The 21,825-nt window shown below is 39.4% G+C and overlaps 1 long non-coding RNA gene across 1 annotated transcript in view; it reads left to right on the top strand.

Moving 5' to 3' along the window:
* Positions 1-21,825, top strand: part of LOC134673802 (uncharacterized) — a 253,073-nt gene that overhangs the window by 195,690 nt on the left and 35,558 nt on the right. The gene's annotated exons all lie outside the window — the stretch shown is intronic.

The raw sequence follows: 21,825 nt of genomic DNA, 5'->3' as shown, positions 1-21,825 counted from the left end.
ATATATATTTGGTTTGTATGTAAACGTATGCCAAGTTTGTAGTAAGATAAAGCGAAGCAGTAGTTGTTGTAAGTTTGATAAGGTGGCATTTTTTGGACCGGTTAGCGTAAACACCGCGCCGAGAAATCAGTGTCAATTGGTCTCGTTTAGAGCGACTCATACGCCTGAGAACTTGCCTCCTTATATATTATATATTTTATATACACGCATACTAGGCTAGGTATTAAACAAGTAAAAGGTGACATTTATGGCACTTGGCATACTTACAATAATTGCCCAAAATAAATTTGTGTAAAATGTAGGTAAATTTTTGCATCTGCCTTGAAATGTGTATTTTCCTATAGATAGTATGAGGGATAATATGAAGATGAATGATATGTACATAGGCAAGACAAGGGTAGTTACAAGTATTTGAGGTTTTGTTAGTGGTAGGACACACTTACACAACCTCTCTTATATACCTAAATACCTATAATGCCAATGCTACCAACACCCATTTGTTGAAATATTTGTGTTACATCTCTTGCATTAACCCTTTGCCAGGCTAAGGGATACATATTTCCCACGTATGGCGCTTCAAATACTACCTAAACTACAACTACTAAACTGTTACTATATAAACTATATGGCAGACATGTTGACAATAAGATCAATTGGCTTCACATTCCACTGGTCATATTCCAGTCATGTAATCACCACTGATGTATATCAAGGCCTAACTTATTAACACCTGACTCTGTATTAGTCAGGGCTTTAATGATTGGGTCTCTATAATGATATATGTCTTTGTGCTAAGATGACATCATTATATGATACGTCATTGTTTATGTTCTTTGTGGTATATATAATATATTTTTCACCACACCAGCTCGGAAAGGCTTACTTTGCACTTCAAAAACTGATAGCAAAGCTGCATTTTATTCACATGTGAGGCAAAGTAATCAAATGCAAATTTTGAGTTGTTTTCTTATCTTTGCTGGTGGAATTGACTTTTTGATGATTTTGGATGATGAATATTTAATAACATTCATTTGGATTTGATTTTGTTTGATATCTTACAGTTAATATTTTTGACTTGTTGGTGTGGTGAAATACAATTTTTTCAATAGGAACCTTTAAGTTTTTATTTATTTATGTAATATGTATTTGTTGCACAAAAAAATACAATCATACAAAACCCTTTAGTCTGTACTTATTACCATCATACTTAAAAAAAACGTTGATATTGAATGACTAAAAAGCAGGGATGTCACGTATACAGATTGACATCCGCGGATGCGGATGCGGATATTTAAAGCCTCACATCCGCGGGTGCGGATGCGGATGTCAAGATTTGCTACTAAAAAAACGTCAAATATTACATTTTTAGCATTTTATATTTTAAAAAAACGAAACGTTTAGTATTTGAGCAAGAATATAGGTGCGTTTTATTTAATAAACAGTAACTTGGCCGACTTTTCGGGATCTAGACGATTTCGTTATATATAAATTACCTAGCACTTACGCCGCGGGCGCCGGCGGATGCGGATGCGAATATTCGCAACATACCTGCTAAAAAAGAATGTCAAATGGTTAAAGGATTAAGCTGGTGTGAGTGTGTGATGACATTCTTTAGGCTTTATTCCCTTTGAACAACAGCGACCACCACTAGACTAGGCCATTGAGACTCCTTAAACTGTCTCTGCCGAGTCAAACTGGGACGGCACAATGCAACAACGCCGCACGACAACAAAAAGCAGGAATTCCGCTGACGAGCAAAACGTCCGCCTAGCGGCGGCTGGCCTATTTACAGTAAGCGTAGCAGACGGCGAAATGTGCTGCTTCTTTATTGCTTTTTACTGAAATGTAGTAGGTATTTGACTAGTAATCTATTGTTCATAGAGTCGTAACTACTTTTTACTACAAAGTTTTGCGGTCATCCTAACTATTGCTTTAGATTTTGCTGACATTAGAAACGAGACACTATGTAAGCTGGAGTGAAATGATACTCTTCTGAACCTATTGAGCACGACTAGACTAGGCCACTGAGACTTCTTAAACTAACTCGGCTGGGACGCACAATGCAACAACGCCGCACGACAACAAAAAGCAGGAATTCCGCTGACGAGACGCAAAACGACCGCCTGGCGGTCTACTGGCCTATTTACAGTAAACGTAGCAGACGGCGAAATGTGCTGGTTCTTTATTGCATTTTACTGAAATCACAGAATAAATAATAGTACTAGGTACAGAAGACTCACTCTCTAACAAAACGCGTCTGTTACGATCAGGACAGATATGGCCGCTAGGTGGCGACAGCGCCACGCGCGGCTTATGGCAAACCCCAAAATTGGGGTCGAACGGATGTACTTTTAGCTTCCTGTAGCAAAGCGACGAAATCGCGGAGTGAGACGCGACACGCCTGCTGAAATGTAGTATTTGGCTAGTAATCTATTGATTATTGTTCACAGAGATAGAGTCGAAAATCAGTTGGATCTTCAAGATAGTTGTAACTACTTTTTCTTGAATAAATGTCAGTATTTACGCAATACTCGTGTTGTTTACTTGCTGCCCTACTTCCGGCTCCACATGGCGACCCTGCCAGGATCATTTTTAGTCATTTATTTCGAACCGTAATTCTTAAGGGGCCCACTGATTACCAGTCCGCCTGCAGTCCCTGGCCTTATCAGGCGGCCTGCCGTCCTAGACCAATAACGTCCACAAACATAAGCGATTATTGCCGGCCGGCAATGGTCTGCTGCCACCTCTGCGACTACAGACGAGTCGTCACTTTCCCACCGCACGGCCGCCCGCCGGCAATAGTCTGATATAATTTTGACAGATCCCTACAAATTGACAGTTCGCCGGACGATATTAGCCTGTCAGTTAATCGCAGCAGGCCACACATCAACAGTTCTATTTCAGATTTTGGACTGACGGCTATTCGGACTACGGCTCGTCGATTCCGGTCAGTGTCGACAGATATCTGCAGGACAGTCCGTGGCCTGCAGGCCAATTTACACACACATTATCAGATAGCCGGCCGGCGGCCTGTTGGCCGTTATCTGCTGTCAGTCGAGAGCCTTATAGTATAGATGCGTTTTTGCTTTAAGAATGATGGCTAGTATGTTGCCGGCACGAAATTTTTAATATTTTTTTTATTTGTGTTTCCGTGTAGCCACACACGCACCTCTATCGCAGCCGTAAACTTTTGATAAATGCTCTTATAATTTTTTCTGTCTTGTAAATTAACTCCGGGCTATTATAGGGTTTCGTAATCCAGTTTTGCTATGTCTGTCTGTCCGTCCGCGGCTCTGCTCCGTGATTGTTAGTACTAAAAATCTGAATAGATATATAAATCAATCATGCCGACGAAGTGGTAAAAAAAAGTATAAAAAAATTTTTGGATACAGTGGGGATGGTTTTGTTTTGTTTACGTTTACTTTTAAATATATTTTGCTACTCTTGTCCATATGAGCCTAGGATCATTTAGCCAATCACAGCTCAGTATGTGGCCAAATAAAGCAATTACCAATGAAGCCGTAGCCTTAGAGTGCCACTTACGCGTCGCCGGAAATGACGCTCGCCGGCGACGCTTCCGCGCGGCAACCGGACGCTGAAATTTTTTAATTTCGCGTAAATCAGACGAAGGAGGCATTGACACACTTTTATTAACTTCAGTAACATGTGACCAAAGAGTTATTGATGCTAGAAGAGGTTTAAAGGTATATATTTCGGTAGATCAGGCCCCAATTTCACCACGGCTACAATTGTCAGTGACATATGTCGAGCGACAATTGTCAAGCGACAGGTGACATTACAATTTTATAAAATATTTTCTATAGAAATACAAACAAGGGTTAAAAAACTCGTATTTTATGTAATACTTAACTTACTTGCATTTAACATCCCGATCAACTTTAAACCTGATTTCATTTTGTAAAAATAACATGATTAAGTATCTCTATAGTAAATATGGATAAAGCTGGCAATCTATACCATTCACTAACCCCAAACATTAAACCATAGTTAAACCCGTAACATAATATACTTGTAAAGTCACTGTGACAAAGTATACTAACTCCCTAGTTTCATCCACCTCATAGTAATGAGAAGTTTAAATCCACGTCCCAGTGCCTAAGCCTGGAAGAACTCTTTAATACCTAGGTTTTAAAACTTTCCTGGATTTTCAGAAAATTACGTCGTATGAACGACTAAGCTAACTTAAACCCTTTACCAGAGAGTCACGTCTGTAAGAGGGTAATGTTTTTACACACTTTTATATAGAAAGAAAGAAAGAAAATACATTTATTAAACGCCACAACATATTACATATAGAAAAGGAGATATACAGACAAAAAGCGGCCAAGTGCGAGTCGGACTCGCCCATGAAGGGTTCCGCAGCAGCAAGTAACATAATAAAATTGCGGTTTACGATTTATGACGTATTAAAAAAAAGTACTTACTAGATCTCGTTCAAACCAATTTTCGGTGGAAGACACACGCACGCACGCACGCACGCACGCACGCACGCACCCACACACACACACACACACACACACACACACACACACACACACACACACACACACACACACACACACACAAAAAGTGATATTAGAAACCTCAATATCATTTTCGAAGACCTATCCATAGAATTCCTCAATCCGCATTGAGCCAAGGTGGGGACTATAGCCCAAGCCCTCTTGCAAGTGAGGAGGCCAGGCCGCGTAGCCAAGATGCCAATCGCTTACGCTCCGTAGCGATCGAAACGCAACTGTCACTGTCGCACTAATATGGAAGAGTGATAGGTATACCGGCATTAAGTCCGCCTGTTGTACTTTTTGTATGTGCAATAAAGTTTAAAATAAATAAATAGAGAGACATAATGGTTTTCGTTGTCGAAGCGATAGCGATTGTAACCTTGGCGGGGCCGGCTGAGCGGCTACCGCCAAAACCGAAATTCGCAAATTGCGGGGATCTTTCTCTTTTACTCCAATGAAGGCGTAATTAGAGTGACAGAGAAAAATCCTCGCAATTGACGATTTTCGATTTTCACGGTAGCAGTCCTGTACCCAGCAATGGGACGTATATAGGCTGAATTCTTATATTATCATATCATATTATTATTTTACTTGCTTTGAGTAAAAATCAGTGGTGGCCGAGTGGATATGACGTCTGACTTTCAATCCGGAGGTCGCGGGTTGAAATCCTGGCTCGTACCAATGTGTTTTTCGGAACTTATGTACGAAATATCATTTGATATTTACCACTAGCTTTTCGGTGAAGGAAAACATCGTGAGGAAACCTGCATACATCTGCGAAGAAATTCAAAGGTGTATGTGAAGTCCCCAATCCGCATTGGGCTAGCGTGGGGACTATAGCCCAAGCCCTCTCGCGCATGAGAGGAGGCCTGTGCTCAGCAGTGGGACGTATATAGGCTGAAATGATGATGATGAATGATGAGTAAATAAATCAAATATATTTTATTTCCAGGTATTCCCCCTCCGAGCCGGTCTTCTTGGTAAGTACATATTCTAATACACACATATAGGTAAATACTCGTTATGTATTTACATGGTCGTCGGTAAACACTCGTCGGTACGCGGTAGTGCTGTTTATATTTACTTTCGATTAAGCCTAAGCAAATATTTTACCTAGTCCTTGATGGTATTGGTAAAATTACTGAATTAATTATGTTCGCAACTTACTTAACTATACTAGAGGCAAACTTACATTTTGACATCAAAATAATGTAATTTTGTTATTCGCAAGTACAGTCGCCATCAGATATATCGAAGCGGCCGAGATGCTCCAAAATGTCTGAACACGCACCTAACGCTATGACAATAGAGGCGTGTTCAGATATTTGTGAGCACCTTGGCCGCCCCGATGTGTCTTAGGGCCACCCCACATCTAGCGTCTTTCGAGCGTCGGCGTCTGGTCAGCGCTATGGAAAATGACGTCGCTGCGCAGTTGCGTCGACGTTGCGTCGAGCAGCGGCCATAGAGTTGTAGACGCCGACGCTCGAAAGACGCTAGATGTGGGGGGGCCCTAAACAAAATTTAGATATGATTTTGATGTCAAATGTACTTTCAAATTGGCCTCTCGGAGCAAGCTGAATCTGCAAAGCAAAGTCACGTCAAATTCCTATGAAAAAGTTAAAATATAACGTTTATTATGTTGACATTTACACACTTTGTCACTTTAATGTCAGTGCAATTAGTTTAGGCCAACTATATCTGTCTTTTTTCTAAACTACACTTTTTACCACAACAACATCTTCATCTTATATGTTGTTGTACCCTAGCTCCTTTAATAAGTACTATACTTACTTGCCGTAATACCAACTGGACACTGAGATCATAATGCTATCTCCTTAACCCTTGTTAAGACCAACCAAGCATACATCTATAACAATGTAAATAAGCTAATTGATATCCATCCACTACTGTTGTACAAGTGTAAGATAGAACTCACTAAATGGCTGAAACAACTAAGTTACGATGATACAGAGTCATTACTGTACCGCGTTAAATATTAACTAAAAATAACATATTGGCAGAACTCATACGCTAATCCACACACGCACGCACTTGCATACACACACACACATACACACACACACACACACACACACACACTCACACACACTCATTCATTCATTCATAGTTATATCCTCATCATAAACCTAGTACTTAATTTAGAATACTAAATAATAGCATAAAATCCTAAAACAATCTTTAAAAATAAAAAAATAGAAAATATTAGTTATAAGTAGTTTATAAATAAAATAAGTTACTTGCTTATGTATAAGATTTCCTATAAGTAATAACAAGACTGTTTAGTTATGGAGGAGCGGGGCACCCTGATACAGGTTCACTCACCTAAAAGGAAGTCCCAACCACTGATGGCAATTTGTAGAAGTTTAATAAGGAAATAAATAATTTTTCATTTTCATTCATTTTCATTTTCAACCAAGAGCGAAAGAGATGGTATTATGATCTGACACGCCACTTAGTTTTGCGGCAAGTCTAATTGGCCCTGAAATGCAAGGAACACATTCGTATTGCACGTAAAGTGCAAAGGATACGACAAAGTATATTCTAGAAATAATTTAAACAATATACGTAACAGTATTGCCTACATGCTTTCCGAACACAGAAGGAATATGATCAGAATTTAGACTTCCTGTGATGAGTTTCAGAATCATCGCAAAACACCGTTTCTCTAGGATCTAAGAATTTTTAACATATATTTTTAAAAATCTGAACACGACTTCACCTAAACTTGCATACAATTTACGTAATATTGCCGTCTTCTATTTGTATAAAACTGCATTAGAAACTTGGATCAGATACCGGACCCACAATGTAGGTAATGAAAATTGCATGCAAGTTCTTGCTAGTCCTGTACGGACATGATGGTCGTTCGTGTCTACGTGACAGCGTGATAAAACGGTGTCCGTCACTTTCTATCCCACGGTGTTAAAAAGTGACAGTTATTTTATCACGTGGATAAAGATAGATAAAGCCATCCATAATACGCCGGCTGGCTAAAGAAGCTGATCTTCTGCAGTGAGAGTTGTCTGCGTCCGAGGCATGGCAAAGGAATTGCGTTAGCTATTTACTCTTCACAAGCTCGCACGGGTTTGCCGGTTTATTTCAGACCAGATGCTATTCTAAATTGTTCTTTTCTCTTTGTGGTGCATTGTTTAGTTTTGTTTAAGCGAAATGCAAAAGGAACGAAGGAAATATAGAGCTTTTACGTGTGTTTACATGGTCTTAATTAATATAGATTTTAGGATATAGGTACTTATCCCGCTTCACGCTCTTGGCTTTGTATTAATTATCCCCAAATATTATACATAGTATTCCTGACTCAGGAGTACTCATAGATAAATGTACTTGTGTGGTTATGTTTTTCTAGTTTTTTGGGTGAACTGACCTCATCAAGTATAATTTGCCATTTTAGTATGGAAGAAAGCAAAATCAGCGATGTGGCTTGCCGCTTCATCATGTCCGAAAACGCCTATTCTCTGCCATTACACACAGTTTGTATTTTTTTTCTTTTTTGTCACATATTTTAAACTAGTTTTTAATTTTCATTACCATGTATGTCATTATCATTCTCATGCCCTTGTCCCATTCACTTGGGGCCAGCGCAGCATGTATTTCTCTTCCACACCTCTCTGTCGCCCGTCATCTCATCATTCACTTGCGTTGCGTTCGTTTCATATCATCTCTCACACAGTCCATCCACCTTTTCCTCGGTTTTCCTTTCCTCGTACTTCCCTTCACATTCACCTCACCACCTCACCTGCCTTACCATGTATGTTGTGGAAATTAATAATGTTTTTATCTATTTAATATTTATCTACCAAAATTATGGAAGCCAACGAAATAAATGCGGTTCATTAGTGTGTATACAATAGTTATATCCAATATTGACCTGCATGTCAGCGAATAGAATAGAATAGAATAGAATAGAATAGAAATAATTTTATTCGTAAGCACAAACACAAAATAAAAACTTATACTAAACAGAGAAACATAAAAAAGAGAAAGTGCCACGAAATGGTCTCACCTCAGCATGTTGCTGGCGACTTCCAGCGCTGATCTTCCGATAAGACCATCCGGTGAAACAATCACGACAGGTAACATGAATAACAAGAGAATTAAATTATTTAATACATACACAAGACAAAGATAGTACAAAGATAGATAGACAAAGATAGAAAAAAATTAATACATACACAAGGCAAAGATAGTAATAAGAATACAAAGGACAAAGATAGCAATTAGTCAAGAATACATTACAATAAATTACTATGTATAGTTTTACTACGTACAGCTGTTACATTATCAGGTCAAACTCATCTTGGCCGTACATTACGCCTGACATTACATCTAGCGCCATGCGGCAGCTGCGCAAACTAAACTAAAATGACAAATAAAACAGGTCGATTTGTTACGAACAAAAGCAGTTTAAGCAATATTTTATCGATCTTACAGATTTAACTACATATAGAGAGTCACAAGAGTAACATTTTTAAAAGTAATGTGCCATGGCAATGCAGAGGGAACGTAATCTAAGTGGTAAGTAAAAGCAGAAACTACAGGCAGCTTGTATCGTGTAAGCAGGTTTCCTGGCTAAGTTGGTGGCTAAGCATGTACTGTTTAAGCTTCGTTTTAAAAGTATGAATACTTTGCAGGTTCCTCATTGGCGGTGGCACGTTATTCCAACATTTTGAGGCAGTATAGCGATAGCTGCCCCGGAAAGCTGCCGAAGCGTGGCGTGGCGTCAACAATTGAATCCCACATTTACGGCGGTCGCGGAGCGTGATGCAAGATAACTTGTTAAAAAGATATGCAGGGGTTTTATACTTCAGAACTCCGAAGAGCAAACAAGCCAAATGAAGTTTACGACGGTGCTGCATTTTGAGGATCTTATGACTATTAAGAAACGGAGTGACGTGGGCTCTCAAAGGAATATTAAAACAGAAGCGAGCACAGGCATTTTGAACACGTTGTATGAGTCTTTTTGTTTTGGCAAGTAGCCTAGGCCCAGTTACAACATCCATATAATTAAGTTTTGATAGTACAAGTGACTCGATCAGTTGAATGCGCAAGGTTTCGCTTAGGTATGGCCGAATTTTATATAGTACCTTAAGCTTATAGAAGCAACTTCTTACAGCCTCTGCGGTATGCTTTTCATACCGAAGTCCACAATCCATTAATAGGCCCAGGTTTCGCGCTTCATACACCCTCTCAATTGGTTCATTCATTAACATAACATCTACTGAATTACTGACACCAGCCAGTTGGTGCTTGCTGCCAAAGACAAGGTACTTTGTTTTATTCGGGTTAAGCAGTAGGCAATTTTTTGTAGCCCAGGTTGCTATACTTGTGAGGTCTTGATTAAGTTTCTCTATGGCAGTGTCAACTTCCGATGGCTTACATGAAATGTAGACCTGTATGTCGTCTGCATATATGTGGTATTTGCAATGCTTAATGTGAGACACAATATCAGCAGAATAAAGTATAAAAAGGAGCGGGCCAAGTACCGATCCTTGAGGGACTCCTCTAGTAAGCTCGGCTTTTTCTGAAAAAAGGGAGGAACCATCATCAAGGCACACTTTAACTATCTGCGACCGATTGCTGAGGTAACTTTGGAACCACTTTATAGTTTTCTGGTCAAAACCATAGTAGGTTAACTTAGATAATAGTAGATTTATATTTAAGCAATCGAAAGCCCTCGAGAAATCAAGGAGCACTAAAAGAGTGCACATGCCTCTATCCTGAGCATCCAAAATGTTGTCAGAAACATCAAGTAAAGCGGTTGTAGTGCTACGTCCTTTCCGAAAACCCGATTGGACATCCGGCAAAATGTTGTTGGTTTCTAGGTAGGTGGTCAACTGAGCACAGACAACTTTCTCCATTATTTTAGACATACAAGGTAGTATGCTAATTGGCCTAAGGTCCTTAATCACAGATGGGTTAGCTATTTTAGGCAAGGGATTTACAATTGCTAACTTCCAGATATCCGGAAAGGTGGATGAAAGGATAGAGGTATTAATTAAACTAGTAATAATATCAATTGTGTAAGGCAGCGTTAAAATAAGCATATTTAAATTTATCCCATCAGCACCCTCCGCATTAGATTTTAAACTTCTAATTATTTTAGTAATTTCATTAGAATTAATTGTATTTAAATGGAAAACTGAGTCACTGTACTTATGGAACTCAAAATAAGTTAGCTGTGACAACGCTACATCTGAAGTTCCTGGCAGATCGAGAAAATGTTTATTTAAGGTACATGGGTTATTGAAAAGTGAAGGTAATTCATTATTCTTACTAGGCAATATTGTGGATTTAAGGTTTTTCCATAAAGTTTTTGGGTTATTTATTTTATTGTTTATATTTTGTTTAAAATAAGCCACTTTTTCACAATATAGAGCCTTATTCACAACAGATTTCAAGTCCTTGTAGTATTTTTTTTTTACATCATTCTGGTTCTTGTGAAAGTCTGATGCAGCGTCGTCACGCAACCGCATCATTAACTTGACAGTATCAGTAATCCAAGGGTAGGATTGTACTTTTACTAAGGATGTTTTTAGAGGGGCATGTACATCAAATATACTAAGCACTTGTTGGTTGAATGCTGTTACCATGTCATTGACACTGCCAAGATTTGATATTAAGTCCCACTTCACGTCCCGCAGGTCCACATCTAAGTCTTTGTCACAGATTTCCTTAAAAGGTCTGTAGGTAATGTGATAAGGCTTTAATTTCTCACGCTTGACATTGAAGTTGCAAACCACAAGGCAGTGACCATACAGGGAACCCACATGATCAATGGTAGTGTTTTTTGCCTGCATGTCTGAACACACAATATCGATCAGCGTTTGGCTGGTGTCAGTAAAATGTGTAGGCTGAGACACCAATTGAAATAGTCCAAAACTGGTAACAAAATTATGGAATTGAGTGCATTTTGTGTCAGAGCTGTTCAATAGATTTACATTAAAATCACCCAGTATTACTATGTTATCATAATTGCGAATTGAACTTATTGAGTCACTTACAGCATCTAAAAATAGTTGTAGGTCCATCCAAGGTGGTCTGTATGCCGTTCCAATTGCCAGCTTCTTGCCGTTGAGAGTAAACGTGATCCACATCTGCTCCACCAGCTTATGCAACGGGTCAACGGGGTGAGGCCAGGTCCGAGCTTTGAGATTACGCTTAATATAAAAGCCTACGCCTCCACCGCGCGACCGGTCACCCTGCGGCCTAGGAATATGCCGGAAACTATATCCAGGAAGTGTCGGCGCCCGCCCTTCTTCGCCCGCCCTTAACCATGATTCGTTGATCGCCAACACATCAACATCCTGCCGAGTAGCAGCCGCTATGAAATTGTCATGATTTGTGCCAAGAGAACCTGCATTGTACAAACCTATTTTAAGTGTTTTATTTACTATTATAGTTATATAGATATACCTCAGACCAGACCGACCACCTGACAGATGACGTTACCTTAACAAAACGGATTTTAGTAACAGAACCAGTGTCGCATAGATACCAGAGCCTGCAGATTATGAACAACTTTGTATAGAAGCTAAAATTGACCGAAATAAACAAACTGCCATTGCCGTGCCATAGTGTACAAAAAGATATGCTACCTACGCTGCCCGCCCAGACCTCAGACGGAGCTGACTCCAAAAACACGATGCAGGTCTGCGTCAGAGCGAATGGAGAAAGCTGACTTTCCCTCTCCTTGACGGGCATAGATTCGGCCTCGCCTTGTCCACGAGAACCTCCACTGATGTTCCCTGCACAGCTCTCGAACTTTGTGGAACAAGAGGCGATTCGTGCGTGTGAGGCGCTCGTTGATGAAGACGCGACGCGGAGGGCCTGGCAGGTTGTCGTCAGAGAAAGTGAAATTTCGCCGAACGCGGGCGGCCTGCAGCAGTTCGTCCCGCAGCTGTCGCCGCGCCAGCCTAACGACGACGCGACGCGGCCGGCCTCCGGCCTCACTGTCGGCCCCTTCCCCGGCCCGGCCCACCGCCCCGACTCGCTCGGCGAACACCACGTCACGCTGCTCCAAGGTGACACCCAACCTGGCCGCGAGGACGGTGACGGTGTGGACGACGTTTTCTCCCTTCGCCTCAGGAACGTGGCCAATGTCAAGGTCGGAGAGTAACGCGTCCTGGTCGCGGTCATTCAGCTCCAGCTGAAGGCGTGCCACCGTTTGCTGCAGCTCTTCCGCTGCTCCTGGCTGCAGTCTGCCATCCAGCTCGCTGCTGGCGGAGTCCACGGGCCGCTCCTCCAAGCGCCTGACCTTCTCCTCCAGGACATCTAGTCGGCCAGTGAGACGACCGAGGAGATCGTTGAAGCGCGCCATCTCTTGGCGCAGGCCCACAACCTCGTCGCGCACGGATCCGAAGTCCGCGCGTAGCAAGCGCAGCTGTTCAGCAACTTCATGCTGTTGCTCCAGCGGCGTCTCGTCCTCGCTAGCCCCACTCGGCTTCACCGGCGTATTGTCGGCGTTGTCACGCCGAGGGGTCGTCGCTTTGCACGCCGGACATGCCCAAGTACTCGCGACGCGCGCATTCTGGCCCATGCCAACACAAGCCTTGTGGTATGTCATGCCGCAGCCGCACTTAGCGACACCTGTCGCTCCAAGGGGTTTACCACAAGCCGCCGCGCAGACAACCATTTCTCCCACTTGATTGCGATCGCAAGATGTTTAAAAAGTTCGCACAGGGGCCGCTAGATGGCGTTAATATTAAATCCTGAGTCTATAATTTATATCAAAAAGATAAATAATTAGTCCGAACTAAGGTGGTGTTATTAAAAGTTTGCAAATGAATGCCACAGTATCAATTGTATACGTATATATAAAAAGAAATAAAATTTATAAAGGTTTCAGCCGAATATGTCTTAATTGCCACCTACCCACCACACACAAAAAGTAACATACAGTAATCAATCCCTATCAATTTCACAACCACAGGTGCGCGCTGGCCGCGCACACTCACACAAGTTAAGGGAACACAGATGAACACACCGATAATTGCTGATGCAGATAAATCTCACTAATACTTTTATAAGGTAAGGAAGTACCGCGAGCGTGACAGTGTGTGTTACCGTCCGTGACGTCACTCACTATAACTACTAACTAGAATAAATTGCGGTTTACACAGAATTTTACCCGTTTAGCTTAAAACCTCAAAATCGCACAAAACACGACATTAACGAGTGTGTACTGTCTCTTCCGAAAATCGTTTTTTCCATATTGATATTTTTGCCATTCGCAATTTTTACCATTTTACTTTTTCTCGATAGCATCCTTTTCCGGAAGCATTTCTAACCATTCGCATATTTTCCCATTAATTTTATTTTCCAGTAGCTTATTTTTCTAATATGTTTTCTAACCAAACCAAACGAAAGTACCAGAAATATAATTAACAGAGACATTCCGATAAAAATCTGTCTAAAGAAATTAGGCAGTTGAAACGCCAAACATGACAGAGTCTGTGCGGAAAGAGAAGAGTCGTATAGAATGTATTGGGCCCCATACATTCCACCACGACTCTTCTCTTTTCGCAAAAACTCTAGTGATATTACGCCGCGTCCTTTGACATATCTTTCAAACGGAATTAAGCGGTTTGCAACTTTAACTACAGTGCCACATAAAATAGTAGAAATTAAATGAAGGCGCCACTTTCTACGTAACTTACATTTTTGGCGTAAAATGTTTAAACATGGCAACAATTTAGTATGGACATTTTTTAGTTCCATTTTACTTCATTTCTACTATTTTATGTCACACCTCGTACTATATCTATATCTTTCTAATACCTTTAAACGAGCAATTATTGTATATTTATATACTTATACATATATATATATTTCGGGGATCTCGGAAACGGTTCCAATGATTTCGCTGAAATTTGCTATATGGGGGTATTCGGGGGCGATAAATCGATCTAGCTAGGTCTTACCTCTGGGAAAACAAGTATTTATGAGTTTTTATATGTTTTCTCCCAGATATTTGTTACCTTTAGTCGCAAATCTCTTATCTTCGTCTTCCTTCTTTAAGAGCTTTAGTCGTAAGAGCTTTTCGTCTTAGTTAACAGCTTTGCGTATTTAGTTCATGATACGATTATGTATGTAGTTTTAAAATGGCACCGGGATTCATCAGACTGTCATTCTAGAATGTCTCGGTTGACTGCCGTGGGAACGCATAGAACCAACTATCTCTGCAATCTGGAAAGCAATTTAAACCGTATTATCAAGTCATTAATGGTGAGATTCTAATCTACGGGCTATTTGTCACGTTAACCTCGCTTTGCTACTATCCTATTCATAACTTAGTCGTTTTTGTATTATTTTGCATGGCTAACCAGCTGAAGTGATCTCTAAATGATACCGCGAAAATCAAAAAACGTAATATCTGCATCTCTATCACTCTGGCATATTAGAGTAATAGAAAAAGAAATAACGAACGAAATTTAGATTTTCAACTTTCCCTTTATTATAAGTGCACAGCACTGTCGCTCACGAACCAAAGGACCTACCGCGGAACACGAAAATCGAAATTTCGTTATCTGCCTTGCTGCCACTCTTGCATATTCGAGCGATAGAGGTACGGATCCGCAAGTGCGTTAAACGAGATAGCTTAGCTTTTTAAGCTATGGAAATAACTCTTTTGATTATTTTATGATAATAGTTTGGTTTGAATAGCTGCACTGTGAGATGTCTGAGATATTTAGACGCCGACGCCATCTGTTGGCTTCAGATTAGGGATGTGTTTGTAAAAGCAAACATTCTCATTGTTATTACTCTCCTCTCTACTTTAGTAATCCCTTTTACTTTAGGAAAAGGGATTGCTGGCTTGGCCATCTCGAAAGGATGGGTGAAGATCGGGCAGCCAAAAAGGCCTACTTGGGTCGACCAAATGGACGCCGTCCTGTTGGTCGTCCTAAATACCGTTGGGCAGATAGAGTGGAGGCAGATCTCCGTGAGCTCGGAGTCGGCGAAAGCTGGCGGGATACCGCTCCTGACCGATCAAAGTGGCGTGCTCTTGTGTTGGAGGCCAAGACTCATTTTGGGTCATCGCGCCAACCAAGTAAGTAGTAGTAGTAGTAGTTTTACTTTAGTAGAAATGTTTATTTCTACAGAATCCGTTACAATTACATAGGTCTTAATACAGTTTTAGAATCAGTATTCAGTCGACATAAAGCCAAAGCCAACATGCAAATATGTTTGTAAATTACATTTACTAGTAGTATATAGTAGTTTATTTAAATTAAGGTATTGCTTTAATAAAACGAACCTTCAACAGTAACTACAACGTACATATCTTTTCACATGGAAAGTCACATATACACGGTCTGACAGAAGTGATCCTATTGTCAGCTCGAACCAGACCGATGTACATTGTGATTAGGTTTTGCATCGTTTCGACCCCGATGTTGAGTGAACTGAAACGTATTCAGTTTGTATCGTCATATTGTGTTGATATGTCATGCAAAAATTACCGCTATTCTTATTGAGACTATTTTAGGGATCCTTAGCTACTTAAAATGACAATAACGAAACCCTGAAAATTCAGTTTTATAGGGTTCCGTACCCAAAGGGTAAAAACGGGACCCTATGTCCGTCTGTCTGTCACCAGGCTGTATCTCATGAACCGTGATAGCCAGACAGTTGAAATTTTCACAGATGATTTATATCTATTGCCGCTATAACAACAAATACCAAAAACAGAATAAAATAAATATTTAAGTGGGGCTCCCAAACAACAAACGTGTTTTTTTTGCCGTTTTTTGCGTAATGGTACGGAACTCTTCGTGCGCGAGTCCGACTCGAAAGTACTGTAAAACATATTATTTTGCAAAAATTAAAGATTTCGACATTCAATACATTTTAATATACCTAACGATCTATTTCTAGCCTTCACATAATTTCTCACAAGATTTACAGCAACTCTTATAAACGTAGACTACATCGTTAAATCCGCCATAGACCCAGTAATGTCAAATAATTATACACATAAGACTACATAGAGGACGGTAATTTCGTATTCCCGCCATTACTAAACACAGGTTATGCATACTTGAGTGTCCTAGATTGTCTATTCGTCATACAGACACGGTCATAAATATCCATACGTATTTTCATCTTATTCCTTTGACGTAAGTCGGAAGAGTGTATACTTATTTTTGACCGTGCCAAGGCGATTGTGGTAAGAAAGGTCTCGTCATCAAGACCATGTCAATGACAGTGACTCAATCATTTAATTGTGTGTTCCTGCCCATTCTATTCATTCTATCGATCAGCTTTAAGTTATACAATAATAAATTTAACAAAAAAAAAGTATATTTGTTGTAAATTATACTTTTGTTTCTGACTGTTGTACTTCTTCACATTTGGATGTCTATCTACTTCTCGAGAGATTAAAAGCCTAAACTCGACGTGTTTGTTTATTCCCATCGAGGAGTTTTTTTGGTTCACATCCGACTGCATCAGATCATGCTAGCATATTATTGCATTGTCATCGGAATTACGGGAGTGGTTGAAACCTAAGTTACAAGATTTGAAGCATACACACATATGGTGTAGTGAAGCTAAACAATAGTATTTATGTTATGATTGAAACGCGACCCCTGGTGGTTACTTTCTTTAGTAAATATCCTACGTGAAAATTCGTCACCCAGCAAGAAATTTATGAAATTATTTCAATTATACTTGTTCAAGTTGTCTTAGTTTCGATGAGGATGTATTGGATTACATTGGTTGTCATTAAACGAAAGGCAAAGGCAAAAGTTTGTAGTAACAAAGAACTCATAACATAACTGCTCATCAGGAAATGTCATAGAATCCACAAGTTAAGTGTAGCGACGTAATTGAGAGGCCTCATGCTCAAACAGTGCCCGCTTCTAGTCATGAGAATTGAAACATGTTACTTACATGACACCTACAAGGCTTTTACGTTTGTTCATATGAAGCATTTTATAAAACCCTTTCCTGAAAATTTATTAGTCTCTCCTTTTCTGTTCTCTATTTTTCACTAATTAATCTAATTATGCACAAAAAGAGCAATCAAAATTCTTTGGTCTGTATTTGGGTATTTGGTTTCATCTCGAACACTAAGATCCGATCCGTCATCACACCACATATACTGAGGCCTATTTTAAGCTGTTAAAATTTAATGAATACCTTAAACTAACGGTATACAGCTGTAAAGCCTTTTTACCATGGATACAGTAAATAGATACCTTCATATCATTTTTATTGAAACAGGATCGTTCCGAGCGAACGCAGTCGAGACACGCTTTGAAATAAAATCTGCCTTCAACATTCTATTCAAAATCTCGAGTGTCGCCGTTATTCGGATTCCAGCGTGTGGCCGCGAAAGCGATTTCAGCCGTACCACAGTTGTTACAATCGTAAACTCTCTGTCCCATCTAAAGCATAAGGCTCCTACAGACGCTGGAACAAATGGCATGCGATTTTACATAATTGCTGGCTAAATGGGAAAAACGAATTCAATCGATCGACCAAATGCCGCAATGTATTGTAAATCACATGCGACAATCACAAAAACCTAACCGCCACGATACAATCAAGTTGAAGAAGTCGCATATGGAAAACTTCTACCAACATAAGATGAAAAGAACCATGACCTGAAGAAGGCAGATCACTTGCACTTATTGAAGTGACCAGATACTGCCCTGAAACGGCATTCTAATTAATGAAACATGATCTTGTTGGTAAAATTTGAATGCAAAAATTTGTAAATCTAGTTATAATTTAAAACCATTAGTCCTTTCCAATTTCATATGTTTATGAACAATTCAAATACTTACCTATGTATAAATAGTTATTCCTTTCCATTATTCCATAAAACCCCTCAAATAACCTAATAGAGAAACCGAGTTATGTGGAAAGGTCGGCCAAATCGCATTCTGCCTAAAAGCGGTCAAAACAGATCGACCAAGTTTGGTCGGTGGAAAGGGCTTATGAGGGCTTTAGTTTATAGTTTTCGGTGTTTTGACAGTTTGAAACTCTACGAGACAACATTTAGCCCATTTAGATACTTGTTACTAAGTGAACTTTTAAAGCTACATAGTTTGTTAATTTATTGAGAAAATTATTTCTGAAAATAAAAACATCGCAAGGAATCCACGAATGGAGGCAGCACAAAATCTTTAGAGATTTCGTAAGATAAAATCGCAATTTGTACAGAAAAAAGTGTCTTGAATACCTTTCTGGGAATACTGATGATTTCACGAGGGTTTGTGAAATTTCATAACTATACGATTTGGAAATCGCGTAGGCGAAAACGTTGGACATGGAAGTGCGGGCCGAATCTGTTGTACTGTTCCAGGAGCATCGATTGGTGTTCTCGACGCCCTCCATGCCAAAATGAACCCTATAGGCTGAGCTTTAAGGTGGTTATGGATCGGGAGTTAGGTCGTACTGTGCTGGGGGTGTTTGCGGGCTGCGTAGCGTAGTGGAAAAAGGACGTATGTGTGCTTGGGGTGTGAAGAGAGTTACGACGTTTTGAAGTGGCATGGCCGGGACACGCGGCCGGCCGGCTCCGCAGTGCCGCGCCGCTCGCCGGTGCCTCTGCCCGTGTCCCGTCACGTTAGCTTTTGACATAACCGCGTTGCGGCTGCGAACATTCGCGCGAACGTGTATTGTGTACGTTTTTTTACCAAGTGTAATTGATATATGATAATTTTTAGTCGTTTTTATATCTTAGTGTAAAGTGTTGAGTGGTATTGTGAATTTTTAAATTTCGCTTTCGGTACGTGTAGATGGATTGTTTAATAATGATGGCATATATTTTTGCAACATTGTGCGACGAACAGGTACTTTAATGTACGCTTTTTAATATACTTTCGGGGACAGCTTTCGGATGCTGTCGTCGACTTATTCTTATAGGTATAAAAATCATGCATTACAATTTTGTAGAGATGGTAGAGACTTAACTATTAGTCATAATATGGGTAAAAATTCAAGTGAGTGAAACCGTTGTCGTATAAACAATTTAAAATATGTCTCACGAAAGTTTAATATCGATCATAATATGGGTCATTTGCAATTTTTTATACCTTTGTCTAATTTTTTCTTAACTTTCTCAGTTTCGTAACGCATGCATTTTTGTATGGTTAATTTTCGTTACGAAACTGAAAATGTTAAGAAAAAATTAGACAAAGGTACAAAAAAATTGCAAATGACCCAATATTGTGATTACTTCGGGGACATTACAACAATGACATTTTGGTATAACTTTCCTGTCATATTTAGGTAATGTTATTATGTTATAAGTATTACTCAGGCAGATACCGACGTGGCAAAATTAATAAGTAATTTTTCCCTACAAATTACACATTGCGAAAACAAAACAGGAAATACATTAAAAATATGATTACCTACTTGAAAACACTGAATGAAATTCTGCACAGGTTTCCTGTAACAACAAACACCTAATTACGAGTAAATACGAGTACATATTAGAAAAGACATTAAAATTGCAAAATTATCCCATACAATACAATTCGATTCTCAAAGACTGTTTCTCAGTAACAAGCAAAATTTCAACACATTGGTTGGATCCATCATCTGGGATCATCAAACTAAGAAAAGCCAACAGCAGTGAAACTCATCACTTTCAGAATCCCAAAGAGCCACAAATATTGATGTCATCGGTCTAAGTATTATAAGTATACATTTTCGAGAAGCTTCAGTCTTAAAACCTGCATGCGGTTTACCGACACAAAAGAAAGGAATATGCATATGTATGTGTTATTAACTGATATTCAAAAATAAAAATAAGAAAGGACTAAGGAGAAATTACTTTTCACCACACCAGCTCGGAAAGAATTACTTTGCCCTTCAAAAACGAATAGCAAAGTTGCATTTTATCCACATGTGAGGCAAAGTAATCAAATGCAAATTTTGAGTTGTTTTCTTATGTTTGCTGGTAGAATTGACTTTTAAATGATGATTTTGGATGATAAATATTTAATAACATTCATTTGGATTTGATTTGGTTTGATTTTGTTTGATATTTTACATTTAATATTTGCTTCAGGTTGGTGTGGTGAAAAATTTTGTGTTTCACTCGGGGGCAAATTTTGTTTAATCCTCGTGCTTTGAAACCCTCGCAACGCTCAAGATTCCATTTTTCGAACCACTCGCTACGCTCGTGGTTCAATTTTGAAATCTTTCGCTTGCTTGGGTATCAATATTAGCACGAGCGGTTAAACAACAACTTTGCCCCCTTGTGAAACAAATAACTATTCAGTAGCCATAACATTTTGTAATATAAGAACAAGCTGGTGTCGTGTCGTATCAAGAGGTCAAAGGATATGGCATATGAGAGGGAGAAATGGAAAATACTCCACCGACAAGAGGATACCTCTTAAATTGAAGAAGAAGAAGAACGTTTTGTAACTTGTGCTTAATAAAATGTTTGTAAAGGCGAAGTTATGGTACCTATACTATTGTTAGGTATGAAGCATCAAACATCAATGGCGGAGTAATTGAATCCAAATAATGTGGTGAAGCCGGCTCTTTCACTAATTAATTGCTTGTCAATTGACAGGGAACCACTAACCGACTTGTCTGGGTTTTTCGATATAAACGTAGTTACATAATATAACATTCAATTCAATATGTAGCCTTTCAGGTTACCGTACCGACCAAGCCCATAAAAGGTATCATACTCTAACAAAAAGAAAGATTGTCTCTTATGTATTATACCAATAAAATTAAGGATACCGGAGACTAAGTTCTCGGCCAGAAAAGCCTTTGAAATTATTTCATGGTCTGTGTCAAAATTATGTTTTTACCAGTATCCAATTAAAATTTTCAAAACAGATATGTATGACCCAAATGGGCTTAAAACAAAAAGATTATTAAGATTAAAGATTAGATACCTTAATTTCTAGTTAGACATATTTTCTTCCTAAACCTGACGAATATATAGACCAATCAACATACTAAAATTACCATTGCTTGTAAAATGTATTCCCACTATAAATAAAGTACTTGTTTTATTTTATGACTACACGTCCAATAACTCCAAGACTAGTTGTCTACAACATTCTCGCATGATTTACTGCGTATCAATTGCTTCAATTTATGTTGTACTATGACCTGCGCTAATTTGTCATACGCATGACGAATCTTGTATTCTGATTGCTTATACGAGCGTGCAAGTACTCAAAAGGTTATTCCCACTAGTTACCACCAAATTGTTACCAGTGGTAACTACTGGGAAAAAAATGCTATAAAAAATATTTTTCCCAGTAGTTACCACTGGTAAAAG

The sequence above is a fragment of the Cydia fagiglandana genome, chromosome 19, assembly GCF_963556715.1.
Source record: "Cydia fagiglandana chromosome 19, ilCydFagi1.1, whole genome shotgun sequence".
Classification (NCBI taxonomy): domain Eukaryota; kingdom Metazoa; phylum Arthropoda; class Insecta; order Lepidoptera; family Tortricidae; genus Cydia; species Cydia fagiglandana.
Note: the sequence above shows the minus strand (reverse complement) of the source record. Positions and strands in the feature narration are given on the sequence as shown.